The sequence below is a fragment of the Anticarsia gemmatalis genome, chromosome 17 (genome assembly GCF_050436995.1).
Source record: "Anticarsia gemmatalis isolate Benzon Research Colony breed Stoneville strain chromosome 17, ilAntGemm2 primary, whole genome shotgun sequence".
Taxonomy (NCBI): domain Eukaryota; kingdom Metazoa; phylum Arthropoda; class Insecta; order Lepidoptera; family Erebidae; genus Anticarsia; species Anticarsia gemmatalis.
Window position 1 is genome coordinate 4,482,004 of NC_134761.1, and position 18,581 is coordinate 4,500,584.

Genomic DNA, 18,581 nt, shown 5'->3' on the forward strand with positions numbered 1-18,581 from the left:
CCCATTTCATGTGTATTTTACCCTTCAAGCCAAACGGATTCTCTATACAAAGCTCATATTTTGTATAGACAAAAGCTAAAGTTGAATAAGTGTCATAGTACCGCGATATAGTACTGGTAGTTAGTACCTCGATGGCACGTAGCACGGCTATATTTAGAACAGGCAAGTCTTTTGGGCGTCCTTACTACTTGGACAGCTAGTTGTGTCAAGGAGAATTTTATACAATGACATATGCAAACTATTCAACTAGGAATATAACAACAATGTGTCACAAACATGAGAATCGAATCTACCACTAAGCGCCGTAGTAGAGTAAAGTGGTGAGGAACATTCTAACTCAGACTGATTAAAACTCGCCTCCACCCAAACATTTCTAGATGAATCTATTCTGTAAGAGGCATGACAACCGATTAATAACTTCATACTCGAGTATAAACTATGTTTGTTCAACATTCTAATAAATGGCGCTTATCTATCAACTTTATGAAGTACCGGCGGCGCGGCGTGCCACATCAATGCAAATAACGTGCTTGTATCAGTGTTGTGCAGAATACAAATTGCATTCCGTCCATTACTACCTCCTCCGACAGCTACGTACTCTAGACTAAACAATACACCGCTCCGAGTGTACAATTATCGAGTTCCAATACTATTCCGACGCGTCTGAATTATTTATCAACACATCTTAAGAATTAAACCCTAGAATATCTAGTTAGGCGCGCCTCCTCGACGCCGGAGGAAGTTAATAAGCCGGTGAGTACTGACTGAATAATTGCAAGTAATCTGTGCGAGTGTAATCTCTAAATTTAAGTATAGGTGAGGTTTATTAGCCCCGCGCTTTTAAAGCGTGAGTCGCACACGTGAAGGCTGTTTAATCGTGTCTGGGTGGCGCGGCGGCGGCGCCCCGCGTGGCTCAGTGGGCGCGGGGCGGCGCCCGAGCGCCCGCCGCCAGTCGCGACTCGAGCCCCGGAGGGGCTGCACGTGTCCTCGCTCCCGCCAAGCGACTTATGTAACCATCCGCACGGTGAGTCCGCAGCCTCCGTGCCCCTTCCTCCCCTACATCGACCCCGCGACTCGAACCCACGCGCTTTATCACACGGCCGCGCTCCCCGACCGTGCGCGGAGTGAGCACGCGCTGATAACCCTCGCGCGGCTCCGGCGACTCGTACGTTGTGCAATAACCGTCAGCTGAGAGGTGACATAATCGATGCAGTAAGTACCGGTGTCCGGTGAGTGAGAGTATTCGCGGAATGCAGGTGCGTTATGTAACGGGAGTGGAGGCTCGCGGCGAGCACACGAGCACGCCGAGCTCGCGCCGCCACACGACCACACCACCTCCATGTCCTCCGCCGCCACGCTCGCGCTGCTCGCAGCCGCTTCTCGGAAGCAGCTCGCTCACATGCCGCGCTAATGACACTCGTTATCACGTCCGATTTCTTCTCAACGATCCTCCTAAACGATTTCCACAGACACGTGGAATACGCGGTAATATCACATTTCGCGCTCTCGATATTACTCATATCAAACTGTGAGGCAAAACTGTTTGTTAATAATATATTTGTACGAAAAATGGCCCCTATGGCAAGTTCCTTGAGTATAAGTAGGGATTTCTATAGATTGGCGCCTAATTGGAAAGGTCGGAGTCACATAAAAAAACCATTCATTCGTGAAAAATCCGTTGCAGGGATAAATGTTCTATACCTGCTGATTTACTGAACATATTTTCGGGATCAATATTAGTTAAAGGAAAGTTTGTGAAAGGGCGAAATAATTTATAGACACTTTTGTGAGGGAATGATTATGTAGAATCTATTGAGGAATTGGAGGGATAAAATTAGGGTATTTTTATTCATCGCTTCTAATAAGGATAAAGTAAATATGAGTAAAAAAACAATAATATACAGCAGTGCCCTAAAGCCTTTAGACGTTATTTGTCTCCAGACGGATAATGTATAAAGAATACAGAGTTTATACAGTATTTCTAGTCCCTCGAAGGGACAATTGAAAAGGCTAAGATACTGATCTTTTCTTTAGAGAACGTCGTTTAAGACAAAAAATCTGTCGAGTAGATCACCATTTATCATGATACTGCTGGTGACATTCGGGCAAACGCGTTTTATCTATACAGCCTTATCGTTGATAAGTTTTTTGGTGGGCAATATATGACCGTTATCATAATGTACTAGACAGGTACAATACATAGGCTTTTTTATTTCACAATCTTATAATATTCGCTAATATATTTAATGGAATAAACAACCGAAATTGATTCACGATATTATTGTATAACGTTTAAGAAATGCATAGTTTATTTTTAAAATACAAAAGTCACTAGTGTTTTCCCTCTGTTTTAAAACTTCGGTTACCTGCGTGGTTTGCTTAATGTATGGTATTAAAGTGCTCAATAGTTTCGTGAATTCTAATTAATCGCATACCCAAAATTAGGTAACATACATTTCCAATTTTTCCATTGTCTTTGTTCTGAGACGGCAAAAGTTACACGTAGAGCAAAGTACCCATAAAATTATGCCTACCTCCGAATGAAATTCGAAACACTACAAGATTTCCCATTGAGGCGAATTCCTCAAATAAATATTATTGTAAGAGATTAATAATTTATTGAGTAAACATAACGAAGGCTTAGGATTGAAGGGTTAATCGATAAGCCAATCTTCTGAGAACATACAACGTTTAAGTTAACCCTGCTAAGTTTACTTTTATAATTGTTCTATATTTAAACACTGTTTAGAAACTTTAGTATGCCTGATACATGTTCTAGAATAAAAGTTTATAGTCAACAAACTAACTAATAAAAGGACTGGCCGTAAGCAGTTAAGTCCCGTAGCTGTGTGTAAAAAAAGCTTTTCTCGGAATAGTATTCTTCCGTTGATGCTAAGTAAAATTATACTAGGTGCCTATAAAGAGATGATTTTAATGTATTGTCGTTAAATTAAAGAGTAAAACTCTGTTTGGAAACAATATCAATTATATTACTTATCTCAAGATTCAAAATAGTAAAACTATTTAAATTCCATTGTTCTCACGGTCTAGAAACTTGTTAAAAATACTACGAACTAACTATGTTACAAAAGTTAGTTAGATTTGATTAATTTTACGAGGGTTTTACCTCAAACAAAGCCCACAGAGTTCCAATTAAAACAAAGCTACACTGAGTTTGTTAAAACTAGTGTGGTATAAAAAAAAAAACGTTTAAAAAATCTCGCTTCCATTTTTAAGTCACGCTCGTCTTTGGGTCAATTCGCTTCACGTTGCTCCGGGCACACAAAAAGCATTCTGCTGTGAAATTTAATCGAAATACGTTGTAAATTGAAGGGACCATTAGCTACCAATAAATGGTCGGCCATAGCGAATTTATGGCGAATTGTAGTAACTGCGAAATATCCACGATTTAAACTTACCACAAGACTTGGTTACGAAAACGACTTAATAGCGGCCAGTTTTACTTCTCGAGTTTAAATATTTGAATTTGGAACAGATGTCATTTTATGAAAGCTTTAGATTTGTATCAATTTGGAATCGAGTAGCAATAAACTGGCACACAATAGTAAGTTATATTAAAATTTGTGCTATGGATTAGTTCTGAATTACTAAAATAAATTAAGTAAACATAATATTATTGGTTTATACTTTATGAATATTTTAGTAAGTACAAAATATATATTAGTCAAAATAGCGGTCACTAGTGTTCTAATACAATGCGGCAATCAACTTGATGGTGAATTACTTACCATAGTTGTGCTTTTATTCTTATTTATTCTGTCCAAGCAAATACAATGATAATTACCATAATCTATAATAAATTAGGAACATAGTCGAAAATAAGTCCTCGTGTTTTGTACTCATATACGCTACCGACCTCACCACACAGGCAATTTTAGTAAATTACTATGCAATTTTAGTAAATAACTATATCTCTTACGCTTCTGAGTGAGTGACTGACTGATAGACAACGCACAGCCGAAACTACTGACCGTAGAAAGTTGACATTTGATATGAAGACTCCTTAGCAAGTGTAGAGGAGCACTAAGAGACAATATTTGGAAATTCTCCCCCGAAGGGTTTGAAATTTCACACGGGCAAAGCCGCGGACGGAAAGCTAGTATAATTTATAATTATTTCCTCTACGACTAAGACAATAAAATAATCGAGAAACTAGTTTAATTATATTATTACGTCGGAACTATTAACGGGTGCTGCATTTTATAACGTCTATTAAAGTCACAATTAGTTCATATAAAGTCTATACTATAACAATCATCGTTCTAGGAACTATCAAGGTGTAAGGAAGTAATTTGAGCTCGTAGGAAATGCACCGAGTAACGTCAAAATGTATATTGTTTGTCCTATTATGAGTTTATATCAGTCGGAAGCTATGCTAGTTATAAATAAGGTTCTTATAATAGGCACTATTGTACTTAAGTTCCGTATTACCTTATTTAGTACTGTCCTAGCTCGTGGCTAAGGAACAGCCACACAAATTGATCTCTCAGGTTAAGCTATGCTTGCTGAGGTTGACATGTGGATGGGTGACCATATTATGTAACGAGTTCCTCACATTTGAGTATTGGCTTACCCGTCGATGGTTTCTAGTTTATCGAAATAATAGTATAATTTATATTCTGGACTAACTTTTGTTGCGACAGAAATCGCGAGCAGAAACTAGTTTGTCTATTTATTTTATTTTAATTTGCCATTTCTGATTCACCATACAAATATGTTACATAATAAATCTCTTTTGTAACATAAGGACCTACACTCATAGATCGAAAAGTATTCAAGAAAGTAAGACAAAAGAGCTTAATTATTGTCTTTCTGAAGATGTTTAATTTTATAGATTTTTAGCAAACGAAGGATAAGACTAAATTTACAAAGATTTTAGTTATTTTCCATAGGTTTTAGCTAAGCATCAATTCACCATCAAAGACCAATAAATAAAACAAAGCCTCCCATTCCCGAAACAAAAATGACGTGTCGTATGTAAATATCGCGGTAAAAAATGTTCCTATGTAGTACTACGAAACACAAAGGCTTTCGCGACCACAAGGACGGGCCAAAGTAACTATTACACAGTCAGAGATCAAGTATTTCGCTACAATACAGAGCATTTTATCCCGCTCCCACCTTCGACCTTCACACGAGTAAGAGCGAGAGATCCGAAGACAAATGAGGCTCGGGAGAAGTCACTGCTGTATTGTGTAGTATTCTTATTTTTTAAACTGGATTGTATCGTGTGAATTGTTAGTAATCGGTGCATTGTTTGTATGTCACAAGGTCGGGTGTCATGGGTTATGTCATGGTGAAGAAGACACCATAGATATGTGAGAACTGAATAATAATTAAGCTTTTAAGTCCTTTGTCATGATGTCCTTTGTATCATTATTTTGTACCTTGCCCGGGCCTGGTCTAGGACTTAATTGTTTTCCTTTGTTCCAAAGTACAAAAAAGAGCTCGAAATCACTGTACTAATTTCCTACAAATAAAGCAACTCAAAATTTCTATATTATTAAGCATAAGTAATAATGACCTACATTTCTAAATGGCAAACGATTAAATCCTGTGATCATCTATACTTATAATAAATTAATTAATAAACGAATGATTTATTCCTAGATCTTCCTCATAACCTTGCTTTTTCGGTTACTATCAAAGTAATAATAGACTAGTGACCTTCAAAACGAGCAAAAAACTTAGGATACTAATTTAGTTACTAAGTTGAAATCATCGTTATTTTTTTAATATGAATGAACTAAACTGCTTCCAAACACAGGCTAAAATATATAATAGTATGGCTATAATTATTTCCTTACGAAGGCATGGTACATTATACTATTTAAACCTTCAGCGTGGTCAGTTCATAAACTTAATATTCACTAAAGATTATAGTCATTGAAAAAGTCTTAAACCTATTTTAAAGCATTTGAGCGTCTGAAATCACTTTTAAAGATCGACTGTAAGTCCACTAAAAAGGATATCACCTTTAGAAAGTATTGGTCAGCTCTCTAGATTCCCAGTAGATTTTTCCTCCTCTCAGTTTAAGCGTTAGTGGTGAACCCGTCGCTAAAACATATAATTTACGGTGTAAATGCAACAGCCATTTACTCCATATTATCGTAAAGCGTTCATTTAAGCACCCATTAATAACGGGACCCATGTTATATCAGCGCCATAAACAATTTTCGCCCCATCCATGTCATATTTTCCGGTAAATTATAACGAATCAACGATGTCGTCTTTACGTCATGGTCTTGAACTGACAGATAAAATTTACAAACGGTTTTTTAAGGTTCCGTACCCATGGGTAAAACGGGACCCTATTACTAAGACTGATGTCTGCCTGTCTGTCTGTCACTAGGCTGCATCTCACAAACCGTGTTAGTTAGACAGCTGAAATTTGCACATTTTCCGTTGCTGCTAACAACAACAAATACTAAAAACAGAATAAAAGTGGCTCCCACACAATAAAATGATTTTTTAGCGTATTATATAATTGTACAGAATCTTTCTCTTCGAAACTGGACAAATCCAACTCGCACTTTGCTTTTTTATTGTTGCGTTTCCAACAGCTCATTTCTCTTATTATTGACTTTTAAACTAATACATAAACAAGTAATGGAACTTTTATTCGTCTTTGCGACATTCGTATTATTTATTTTCTTTCGAAGTCATTCGGTTTACAGCGTTTACAGGCTGTTTTCACGATTATCACGTAATATAAAATAAGGCAGTATTGCCATGTTGCAGCAATCGCTTAACTTTGAATTATGAGACTGACTCGAAGCATTTTTATGTACTTGAGAACGCGATATTACGATTTTAAACTGCGCAGCGACGCGTGCTTTAATCGCGATATTTTGAAAACTACGGCTGTAAAATTGGTAATGTCTTTCTTTTATTTAAACACCTTTGAGTATTTTTATTTGCACATAAAAGTAGTAAGGACTTATGCCCGGTTTCTGAGTGCATTTAGCGGTAGTTTATCTATTCAATAGTGTTAACACCCATAAAAAAACTCTATTGTGCTATGGCGTTTTCTGATCTCTGCTATCCTCTGTGGGAAGAACGCTTGATGTATGTATGTATAATGATAGTGAAAATGATTTTGTATATATTATCATAATGAGCAATTTAGTGGCCAGCTGTTAATAACGTGAATTTTGCATGCTAAGATGCTCTCACTAGCATTTTCCCTTGTAGCAATGTAAAGTATACACGTAAATATTTTAAAATGTTCAGTCAGCTCATAGCAGGTTAAAACTTATGCTAATGCATAAAAAATAACAGTTCACACCGAAACAGTGTATATTCAATGCCTCTGAATTTATTTTACAAAAAATCGCTCTCGCATTTTTTAGCAAAATGAAATGAACACTAGATTTTTATGTGTACTGGTTTAGATGCAAAAGAAATAAGTTATTCTCTCACTATCCATTTTTACAGTCTACGGATAAGTGTCGGATACCTTAGCCTTTAGATATAGTGACGGTTAATGTATAATAAAATCTGTCAATATTCTAGCTGATAAGCTAACTGGAATTTATATAGGAGTGGTAGAACTAGCCCTTAGTCTTATATCTATACTTCTATATGTTGATAATAGTGTAAAAAGGAAGATTTGTATGTAAGTATGTTGGTAACGATTTGGCTCAAAAAGTACTGGACGGTTAAGCTTATCTATACTATCTATACTTAATATAATAAAGCTGAAGAGTTTGTTTGTTTGTTTGTTTGTTTGAACGCGCTAATCTCAGGAACTACTGGTCCGATTTGAAAAATTCTTTCAGTGTTAGATAGCCCATTTATCGAGGAAGGCTATAGGCTATATAACATCACGCTACGGTCATTAGGAGCGGAGTAGCAACGAAAAATGTTACAAAAACGGGGAAAATTTTGACCCATTCTCTTAGGTGACGCAAGCGAAGTTGCGCGGGTCAGCTAGTAATTTAGATAATTTTTACCCCGGAATTTTTTTTCACGCGAACAAAGTCGCGGACAAAAGCTAGTCTACGATAAAACATTTGTGTCCTTCATAAAAGAGTTCATTGGCTTTGGACAAACGGAACAGAATAGCCATCGATCAGTTTGGAGGCATTTTCCTTGATTGATAGTTGGTACTAGAATGTCCAATCTATTATATCTAAGTTATTTCCTTTGATTGCCCCACTCCTACTAGTAGAGTATGCGATCACGAAGGCTCGAGTACGGTTAGGTTTTTTGTACGAGAATAGGTAAACTTTCGCGGCTTAATATTGCAAGTTTGCACAAATACTTTTTTGAAATAAAAAATAGTTAAATATTATTGGTAAAACTAGTCATGTGTCTTTTGGTTAGTAAGCACAGTTCATTAAATTAGTAAAGAGCCTTGTATGTAAGGTTTGCGGCTGACGATGGTATATAAAATTTTAAATTTGGAGCATAAGTGACCCGCAGATTTATTCAAACTAGATAACTGCAGAATGCCAAGGCTCTTTACTTAATTCCCGGACTATAGTTAAATTTGAGTAGCCTCCTTTGTAAACATCAAACAATGTAGTTAATTTTCAGTTGCCCTAGTGCAGGACAAACGTGTGACATTAACATGATTCACTGGCCCTTTGGGGGAAACGGTGGTAACTTAAACAAATAAACATTTAACAAAAATGACTTCACTTTTTAAAACATTACAGTCAAGTCAAACAGTTATCATACAGTAATCGCATAGCGTGACCAGCCAGTAAGCAAACACCACGGATATTGCACTCCAAAGTTTACACACATAGTTTGACAAGGTTCCACCCTCGGGAATCGCGCGACACTTATTCAAACACCATATCCCTTTGTTGGAACTTTGTAATATTAAAGTACAATACTAAATGTAGGTAAATAGGTCACAGGAGTAACTAGGACACTCACCTCAAAAAGGACAGAGGCAAAAATGTCTTGCGGTAAAAGACGATCGTTGGATAAAACAAAAATCGTTCATTTAAAGTTGGCTCATTAAAAACCTCGTTAGAAATGTAGGAAGGAAACGAAACTAGATGCTTTTTTAAAAGATGGAAAATATTTTATTTTTTATTAGTAATAACTTGCCTTTTTTACGTTTATATTACACAGACAAGATAATAAAATAATCAAAAATTGTGACAGAAAAAATGCGTTCATTTTTACGATAAAACATTTTTCAAAGTACTAGTAAACACAAAATCTTGATCATTTAGTTTCGTCATGTCGTCTACAAGTCAAAAATTTAATCGATATCAACTCAATAGGTTTGAAGAATTTCTAGTGCCATTTTGAAAAGAAAATAAAAAAGTGCTCAATCGTGCTAATTCTCTTTTTATTCTACACATTTATGAACTTGTTACTACGAGTGTAAACCGCAACCTATTTCATAAGTTTAACTTTCATTATTAGGTCGTCGTGTACCTGTTCTCGAATAACACACTCAAACTTTCCCCATTATTATAAAACCTATTGTATTCTCAACTTTACGACTTCATTTCTGCAGTATTTAATTATTGTGGACTAGATTGATTGCAATTTTAAATGTAGAAATAAACTCCAGTATAGATCTAATTAGATATATACTTTTAGACAGATAAATGAGTATCACTACTGCCAATAGTAACTGTATTGAATTTGGATGATCCAAAGATGACATAACTTGTTAAAGGTTATAAAGTATATATTATGCCACAATATAAACAGTTAAGTAAATCTAATTATGTCAGGTAGAGACTACAACAGGACAACTCTCGCACAGAGGTCGTTATCAAGTCCAAAAAAGAAAACTATCTAGTCTGTATCTTAAACAGGTAAATCAATAACAAACACAAGATACCTACATAAAATAAAAAAAATACATAAATAAAATCGCGGTTCCTCTATGTAACGTAAAAAACGCAAAATTGTACGAGAATAATATTACAAAAAATTCCATTTCTTACATATTCGTACTATAATCTGCAGTCTACATTTCTTATTTTCCACCAATGAAAGCTTGGTACTGCTCTACTGCACCAGTAATTATTGAAGGGCGGCCTGAAGGTCGATGGAACTAGGTGTTCAGTGTCACTAACGACTCAGTTTCGTGTGCATGCTAATCGACATTGGGCTACGTAACCGACTTGTGCTTGCATGCACCGCAATATAGGCCATTCTTTTGTTTATGTTTTTAATGGGACAATATTAAAGTGGTAACGTGACGAACTTTCAATACTGTCGTGCTAGCAAAGTTTCCCGTGATTTGCTTTTTTAAAGTACTTGAACGCCTGTTATACTCGAAGATGTATGCCAACATCAGGCGCTCATAGCCGGGTGCGCTCACCGGTCGGGAAACGATCTGTGGGTTAAGCAACCCTTGGCGCGGTCACTCCATAGTGGATTGTGAACTGGGCGTCTCCGTGCTTCGGAGGGCACGTTAAAAGTCGGTCACGGTTGTTATCTACTACGATAACAGTCGTTAAGCCATGACAAAGGCCTTCGGGCGGCTTGAACAACTTTGCCATTAGGTTGACCACTTTACTATACACAAGAAGAAAAAGTATGCCATACGCCCGTGTTTTGCGATTTTTAGTGATAGTCCCATGTAATAGGAGGCGATCCCTTTTGCCATATATCGGGCTCGTTACATTACTTGAACTAAAATAAGAATTATATTCATAACTAGCTGACCCGCGCAACTTCGCTTGCGTCACCTAAGAGAATGGGTCAAAATTTTCCCCGTTTTTGTAACATTTTTCGATGCTACTCCGTACTTCTAATGACCGTAGCGTGATGTTATATAGCCTATAACCTTCCTCGATAAATGGACTATCTAACACTGAAAGGATTTTTCAAATCGGACCTGTAGTTCCTGAGATTAGCGCGTTCAAACAAACAAACAAACAAACAAACAAACAATCAAACAAACAAACAAACTCTTCAGCTTTATAATATTAGTATAGATAACGCAAGGACGCAAGGACGTTGTAAAATTTTCCATGTGTCAATAGTAATTCGTTATTTGACTTGATAGTAGTTCATATCTATACGACGTAGTTTAGTTTTCTTTAAAAACTTATAAATTGTCTGGAAGTTTCCATGATATAATGTAGACATACTTAATTATGTATATCCGTAGTTCTTGTAGCTTACAAAAAAGTTTTGACTGAACAAATTATCCTCATTAAATTCATATTAATATGTGCGAGTTTACGTAAGCTTCCGACAGTCTAATAGTACTCTAAATACAAAACAGATTGCGTCAAACAACGCGTATCTATGCCAATTATACGAGTAAACTTTAGTTAGAGAACTCACATATCGATACCTCCTAAGTATAATGAGTCAATTGACATTATAATAATTTTACAGGAGAGCGATTTGAAAGCAAATTGTTCCTCTTCTTTTGGTATAAAATGATTAGATTTTTGTTATTTTTATTCTTTTATAAAAAAAATACAATAACATTAAGATGATGGTTTATTATGTAAGTTTATATAAATCTAATATAATACCTAAATTTGTTAAATGACTCAGTATACTTAGGTATCGGTATAAACCGTGGAACTAATCCGCAAACTTTGTCAGCATTTAATAATGACGATCTTCGATACAATATCGCAGATGTCTGAATTCGGTGTATTTGCCACGGCTGTCATCGGCGTGAAAGCCTCTCAGTAGGCTTTTGTCGGGGTGCTTTTGTACGAAAACGTTCGTATACATCGGCCGCCATCGCTGACATGTTTAGACATCCAATGATTTATTACGTTACAAAGACGTAAATGTTCTACAACTCTTCAGCTAGTTAGCTTTGTTATATTAACTCATGTTTTCGAGAATTACAGAGTTGCTGTATTTTGGTGGTAGTTAATTAAGATAGTACCTAACTACCTATTGATTGGTAACATTTCAATTTAAAATCATTTTTCATAATACATAATATCACGCCTTTTTCCTAAAGGGGTAGCGGACACCAAAGAACGCCACTAGGTATGATCCATTACATTTTTCATGGCACTATTATTTATAATACAAATGTTGCATAATTACTTTTGTACAGTTCTATAATTTGGGTCAGTTTCGGCTGAAAATCACTACAGTGTTTCGGTAACTCTCCTTAGAAGTATGCACTAGACTGTTTTACTCTTTTACCACAACAGACTAGATGAGCAGCAGAAAAAATTATAAGGAAATTCCATTTTCCATTTCACAGTACTTTTATATTAAAAGTTCTAAAGATCTTTTGAAATATATGTGACTGCAATTTCAACTAGTTAATTCCGCGAACTAAGTTGGTGATTCCAGCTCCTTTCCGAATACTTAATCTCATTGCGGAACTTATCGTTTAAAGAAACGCCAGCTATAGTTCACTTCATAACTCATTGAAAGACTTGGAAAATGAGATCTAATTAATGCTGTTCATTTTTATTAAGCTAACTTTATATTTGTTTTTCTAAGTATTTTGAAATATGCTTTTTGGTTTCTTATAAATATTTATAAATTCATATTGCTGCTATATGTATATTGTACAGTTACCACTTTTTTACTTATGTCTGACTCTTTGGCAAGAGTTTCCTCTGGAAACGTGGGAGGGATTAGGCCTCGAGTCCACCACGCAGGCTAATTGCGGGTTGGGGACTTTGCATACCCTCAAAAAATGTGTTTAGGAACTTTTTAGGCATCATCAATTCTTTTTTAGTACCTAAACATTGATTTTACGAGTTTTTAATATTACTGAAAAATGGCAATTGTCGCTACAATTACTGTTATGTTCAACACGTGACAAAAAGCATACAAAGCGTGCATTCATAGGAATCATAAAAAAATTGCTCACTTCTTACAAGTTCTTATAAACCAAGTGTTTAAATAAGACCTTTACAAAGTTTTCCTCTTCACTTGATTTATGACTATTGTTCCGACTAATTAAATAAATTATTGTTATGTTCGTGTTCATAAAGTTACTAGTATGTGGCGTTTTAACTACGACTTCATAATATATGATGAATGACCACGACCTTCAGCTATCAAAACAAATATGGATCATAATTACGATAGATCTTTATGTTTGTACATTTTACAATTATGGTAAATTGAAGTTAATTGGACGATATCCTGTAGATAAACATTTATCATGTGATAATGACGTAGGTAAGTAGGTATTGTAATCCAACTGTATTGAATGCAAATAAGCAATTATGTGCTCTGTATGTATAGTTTTTGTCCGTGTGAACGCTTAGTTGTACTTGAATTATAAACTGGAATTAATGGATTACTTGTTGTGTACATCACACGTGTATACTGTACAGGTACTTATTAGTGGAAATATTCTTTCATTTAATATCTGAAATGTATAATTTATTCAGCTGTAATTAGTCAAAATTTTGACTGGCAATACGACTGATTACATTTATCAAAGAAAGAATTAGCTAGATCTTATATCATTAAAATTATTATTGAAAACAAAATGACCAAAACGGTACTTTGTAAGCATATACAGAAAGTTATGTAACAAAACCAGGTCAAGGCGCCCCTAAAAATGACTTAGAATTCCAATTCGTAAACGTCAGAAACAACAAAAGTATAGTGTACAACATTTGTGAGCCAATTTCCATGTTACACAGAAAGAATGTAACAGGGAGCGAGGAATTAAGGCACTTAGTGGCCGAGCCAGGCTGTGACGTGGATTGATTCTGCCCACTTGTGTGTTTGTGAACAACACCTACCCATTAGTCCTTCTCGCTGGAAATGCCACCGACATTTTGAACAAAGTTACCCTACCTCCTTCTAAGGCCAGTCATTTCACGAACAAGTTTCTCGAGTACTCAAGCTTTGAATATTTTATAATACTGTAATACAAAAATGTACTCCACTAAAACCCAGCAAAATATAGAAGGGCTCAAACTAGTAAAATGTGGTGCGAAGGTGGCTCAGTTAAATCTAGTCGGATTTGCATCGTGGAAGCCGTAATCAATCGGAAATCTGTTTTCCGTATCCGTAGGTAATTCAATCTTGAAGTGGCGGGTTCGAATTTATTTGAGAATCGAGCTCAAGAATTCCTTATTTGAAATTTGGAAAATGTGCTTCCAACAGCTAAATGTTCGGAGCGGAGTGATTAATCTCAGAGTCGCAAGGAGTCATCATAAAATAATTTGTCTGGACGATGCAAGACTGTATGGATTCAGTCAGTTTCTTTGTTCAAGAGAACAAATTAGAAGCTGTTGATTTTGGTAAACTCAAACTCAGGTAGTCGCTTGTTGTAGTTTAAAGGATTCGCCTAACATAGGTAAAACAACTTGGAAATTTCAACTTCCAAGGTTTCTACTTTCCAAGTTTGTAATATACAAGCTTACTCTGTAACAAGTACGCTAATATATTTTCCGTTCTGTTAAAATTTTAATCATATTGAGAAAATTTGAGTGGGACGATGCTTAATTGGGAATTAAATTTTCCGTCTACCAAGATTAATTATAAATGACTTCAGTCCTTCATTAGTTCGTTACCGTAATTTCTGTTTTATTCTACGATCTTCTTATTCTTATATTTTGGAACGAGTCGGTGCGTATTTTAATTTGTAACAATACGAACAAAGTTGAATTTGTACTCAATTTAAAATGGAAATTACTTTACCAACTATAATCTCATTTTTTAGGTTGTTGTAGAGACGAAACATTAATCAAATTGTCAATAAAAATGTGTTCCATGTTTTATTGTGTTGCTATTCGAGCTAGTTGATTATAAAACAGCCACACATACTGTTATTTATAGACATTATTAGCAGAATAAATCCGCAAGCCATCAATCAGAGTGTAAGCTGTTAAAACGACACGTATTCGCCGTGTGTTTCTATCTGCACAGCACGTCGCGTCAAATTTCCGTGAATGAGTTGGCACTTCTAGGTGTATCGTACCCTTGTGTGTTCACCTTCCCTCCCAATTTGGCGAGCCTCCCTCGTTACGTGCCTCCGACCGATGTTCTCTGCGTTATTACCACGTTTTTACATCGGACTGTTATTTCGGCCTCTCCCCGGAGAACGGCAAAAAATAACTTAGTGTGAACTGGTTTGGATACCTGATACTTTACAATTAATATTTGATCTCGTCCAAAGATTGCTCCTGTTTCACTTCAGTTACTTTGTTACGTAATTATGTAATTACTGTGTTTGATCTCAAGTTAGATAACTTCATCAAAACGCTGACGGAATGTTCCGTCGCTTTGAACAAATAAACGTTGATACCCAAAAAAGGAAAGAACAGTAATAAGGATAAGAAAACGATAGACTGTGACGTTCAGCTATTTGTTGAACATAAAAGGGATTGAAAATGTTCAAAGGCAAACAATTGTATGTACAAGTAGCACATGCCGAAGTGAATTGTGTTCACAGACACCGTTTACGGAAGGCGATCGTTCTTTTTTCGTGAAATGTGAGAATAAATTATCCTTATGGTGTTATAAAACGGTAGGCTGGTGGTCGAACCGGAAGGAGCCGAGTCGAAAGGTCATCGCGAGCCCTTCGATCTCTCAGATTGGGTACGATAGTCCGTTACATACATTTGTGTGTAGTGCTATGGTTATTGGAATGCGTTTGGGTAGAATTCGTTGTGCTGATTCTTTTTGAGACACGGAGGAGTAAAGATAAGGCTGGCTGCTCTTTATTTTCATTGATTTATGAAGCAATTTGATATGACCTACATTTTCGTGGTTCAGTTTTTCGATTTTGAAATACGTTTTACTATTCAAAATCATTTATTTTTATAGGTATAACATAGTAAACGTAGGTTCTTTTATATAAAAAGAAGAAATACCGAAAAAATATTTTCATTCCAAGTTACAACATTTGTATTTTTTGGTCGATTAGTTTAAAGGAGTTCGCAGAATATACAATGGTAATAATTTATATGAAGGCAAAGAAAATAAAAGGAAATAAGAATACTCTGGCATAAGGTTTTATTTATTTTACTGGCGTTTTCATTCGAAAGAAATAAAAGTTTTATGAGGAAAGCAGGTTTGATCTCGTAAGCAAGATTAATGAAGGCTTCCTTCGTCATAACAGAGCCTTCCTTCCTCGTCAGATATAGGATTTGGTTCGCTCCGTAGGCTCTTTTAACTACACTTTTTCATACTTCATCATCATCATTGGCCTGAATACATCTATTGCAGATGTTTAAGGTGACGTCAGGTAGAATTCATGCACTTTCGTTCGTGGCTGAAAAGGCCTATGCACCATATCGCTAGCATTTTGTTCGTATATACATATTAGAAACCACTAACTCTAACGCTCTCACCCCCGGTTTCTGATGTTCATTTAGCGGTAGTTTATCTATTCAATAGAGTTTAAACTCATATAAAAATGCTATTGAATACATAAACTACCGCTAAATATGCCTCAGCAACCGGGCATTAAAGTTATAATGTTTACATTAATAATAGTTCTATAAATAGTATAGTTTGATTCTTGATTTTTAGCGTATGTTTATCTAAATATAGCCACAATTTTTATGTTTTTATTATTTTTTTAGAAATATAAATGCAAGATACCGTATAGATTTTTTGTTAAAACGGTTCGATGACAGTTTTAAATATTGCCGGTGTATGAATATAGAAATATAACAGGTTCTTTAAAAACCGTTGATGTTACCTGTTTTGTGCATTGTGTCAGGATAACTGGTTGTACAGTAATATCATATGTTAGCACTGATAGAGACTTATATCTTGTTAATATGTTGTAATAAATAGCAGATTTCTCTTTAGTATTTTATAAACAAATAGGTCGTATGAATGGTAAAGTAGGTAAGGTATAAGCATGTATAATCATTCGCAATAAGGAGTAAGCTTTTTCATGCAAAAATTCAGTTCCATGTTCATGGAGTTTATCAAACAAGGTGAAGACGTTAATATGTATTTTTTTATTTTACTTAAGGTGTTGAAACTGGCTATTCTTTATTCCTGTCTTAGCAGTAATGGCAGCAGGTGCAAAAAATACAAACACAACTTATAGCAACCCATGCTCCTAGTAAATCTCTACCATTAATATTACTTCGTAAGCCTATGGCATTTATTAAAAGGCAACACATCTATAAACCCCACGCTAAGGCTAAGGAACCTCTATAAAAATAAAAAAAATAAACTTTACACATTCTCTAGAAACTCGGCAACTCGAACGTAACCTGCTTATTTTATGCAACACTTTTTAGTTTTTTGTTTTAAAAGTTTCTGCGACGATCTAAGTAGTTAATGCTGTGGTTTTTTATTAAACCATTCGACCGGTTTATCGGCGATAAGTGGCTGATAAGTCTCGTTAAGTCGACAGTGTTATTGAACGCTATCTAGAATAGATTGTAGATAGCATTCTAATTATATATGTATGGTGGCGCTATCAATATAAACGCGGTGACAGCCGACTAGACTAACGCCACGAGACTCCCACGCGACAACCTCTTGCGTTCTATATCTGAGTCACATCTAACTATCGTACTCATTGATTTATTACAAATATTTCATACATTTTACTTGTCAAACGGTAAATGTTTGTGACAATGGACAAATTGGTACCAAATGCTTCAATTTACGAATCAGATAATGTGTTCTGTATCACATGAGACAATAAAAATACTAATTTCCAATCAAATACTCGCACAGCATATAGTTTTTCTTTAGTTTTCTGGCGATCCTGGTTTTGTGCCTAAATGTCAATAACACAGTACTTAAACCCATTAAATAAAATACATATATCAAACATATTTTTAAGTCGTATTTTTTCGACCGCTAAGCAACCATGTTTAACCAAAGTCCCAGTAAATAGTTGCATCGCTGATAATTTTTCAATCAACGAAATGTTTCACCTACGTTCAATTCGTAGGTATACCGAGTAATAGCGGGGCTAATTCACTTGAATATTTGAAATGTAGGCTGCAGCCACACTAGTTAAGTTACGGAAACGAGGCGGCGGAGTCTACGTATAAATACAACGAATCAGTTTGCATCGCCGCTAGCCGATGTCAGTTTATTTGGGAATAGGTTAGAACCACGAGAGGCACGGATAGTTGTGAATTTACATCGTTCTTATGAAGCGCGGTTAGTAAACTACTGTAGATAGTAGTAACTAAAAGTAGCTACGAGTTTTTTCAGGTGCTTGTTTTTATTTTATTTCTGTTATTTTGATCCCATAGCAATGATTATAGTTTATTAGTTGTTTACAAAATTTACCGAAACAAGTAAAATTAAATTAAATTTGAGCTTAAATGGTAGAAAGCGATAGTAGAATTACATTGAGCGTAATTAGATGAATATCAGAACCAATTATCTCGAAATCTAGTACACAATACCAAGCGAGAGCTAAACACTAAGCGTAAAACTTAGTTGGTATCTACATCGACACGAAATCCCCAGCTCTTCTAAAAAGCGTTAGCTCCTACGGCTTATCACAGTTTAGCGCTAGTTTAACTAACAACATTTCCTATGGGAAACCAGATTAGCGAGCGGCGCCGGAGCCCGAGCTTAGTGTTGCAATACTTTTTTACCGTCATTAAGGAAGGGTTGGAAGGGTAAACGTTTTCCGGTGCATGCCTTTTTGTACTATAATCTTTTCGAGCACTTTCGAGGCG

At 35.7% G+C, this 18,581-nt stretch overlaps 1 protein-coding gene across 11 annotated transcripts in view; it reads left to right on the plus strand.

Annotated features, from left to right (window-relative positions):
- The first annotated feature begins 908 nt into the window (after positions 1 to 908).
- Positions 909 to 18,581, plus strand: part of Ih (hyperpolarization activated cyclic nucleotide gated potassium channel Ih) — a 257,619-nt gene continuing 239,946 nt past the window's right edge. For 10 of the 11 annotated variants that reach the window (XM_076124864.1, XM_076124869.1, XM_076124873.1 and 7 more), the window contains exon 1: positions 909 to 1,024. The gene's annotated coding sequence lies outside the window, so the exon portion shown is untranslated. Of the gene's footprint in view, positions 1,213 to 18,581 lie in introns of all 11 variants that reach the window. The other variant, XM_076124865.1, reaches the window with a different exon arrangement.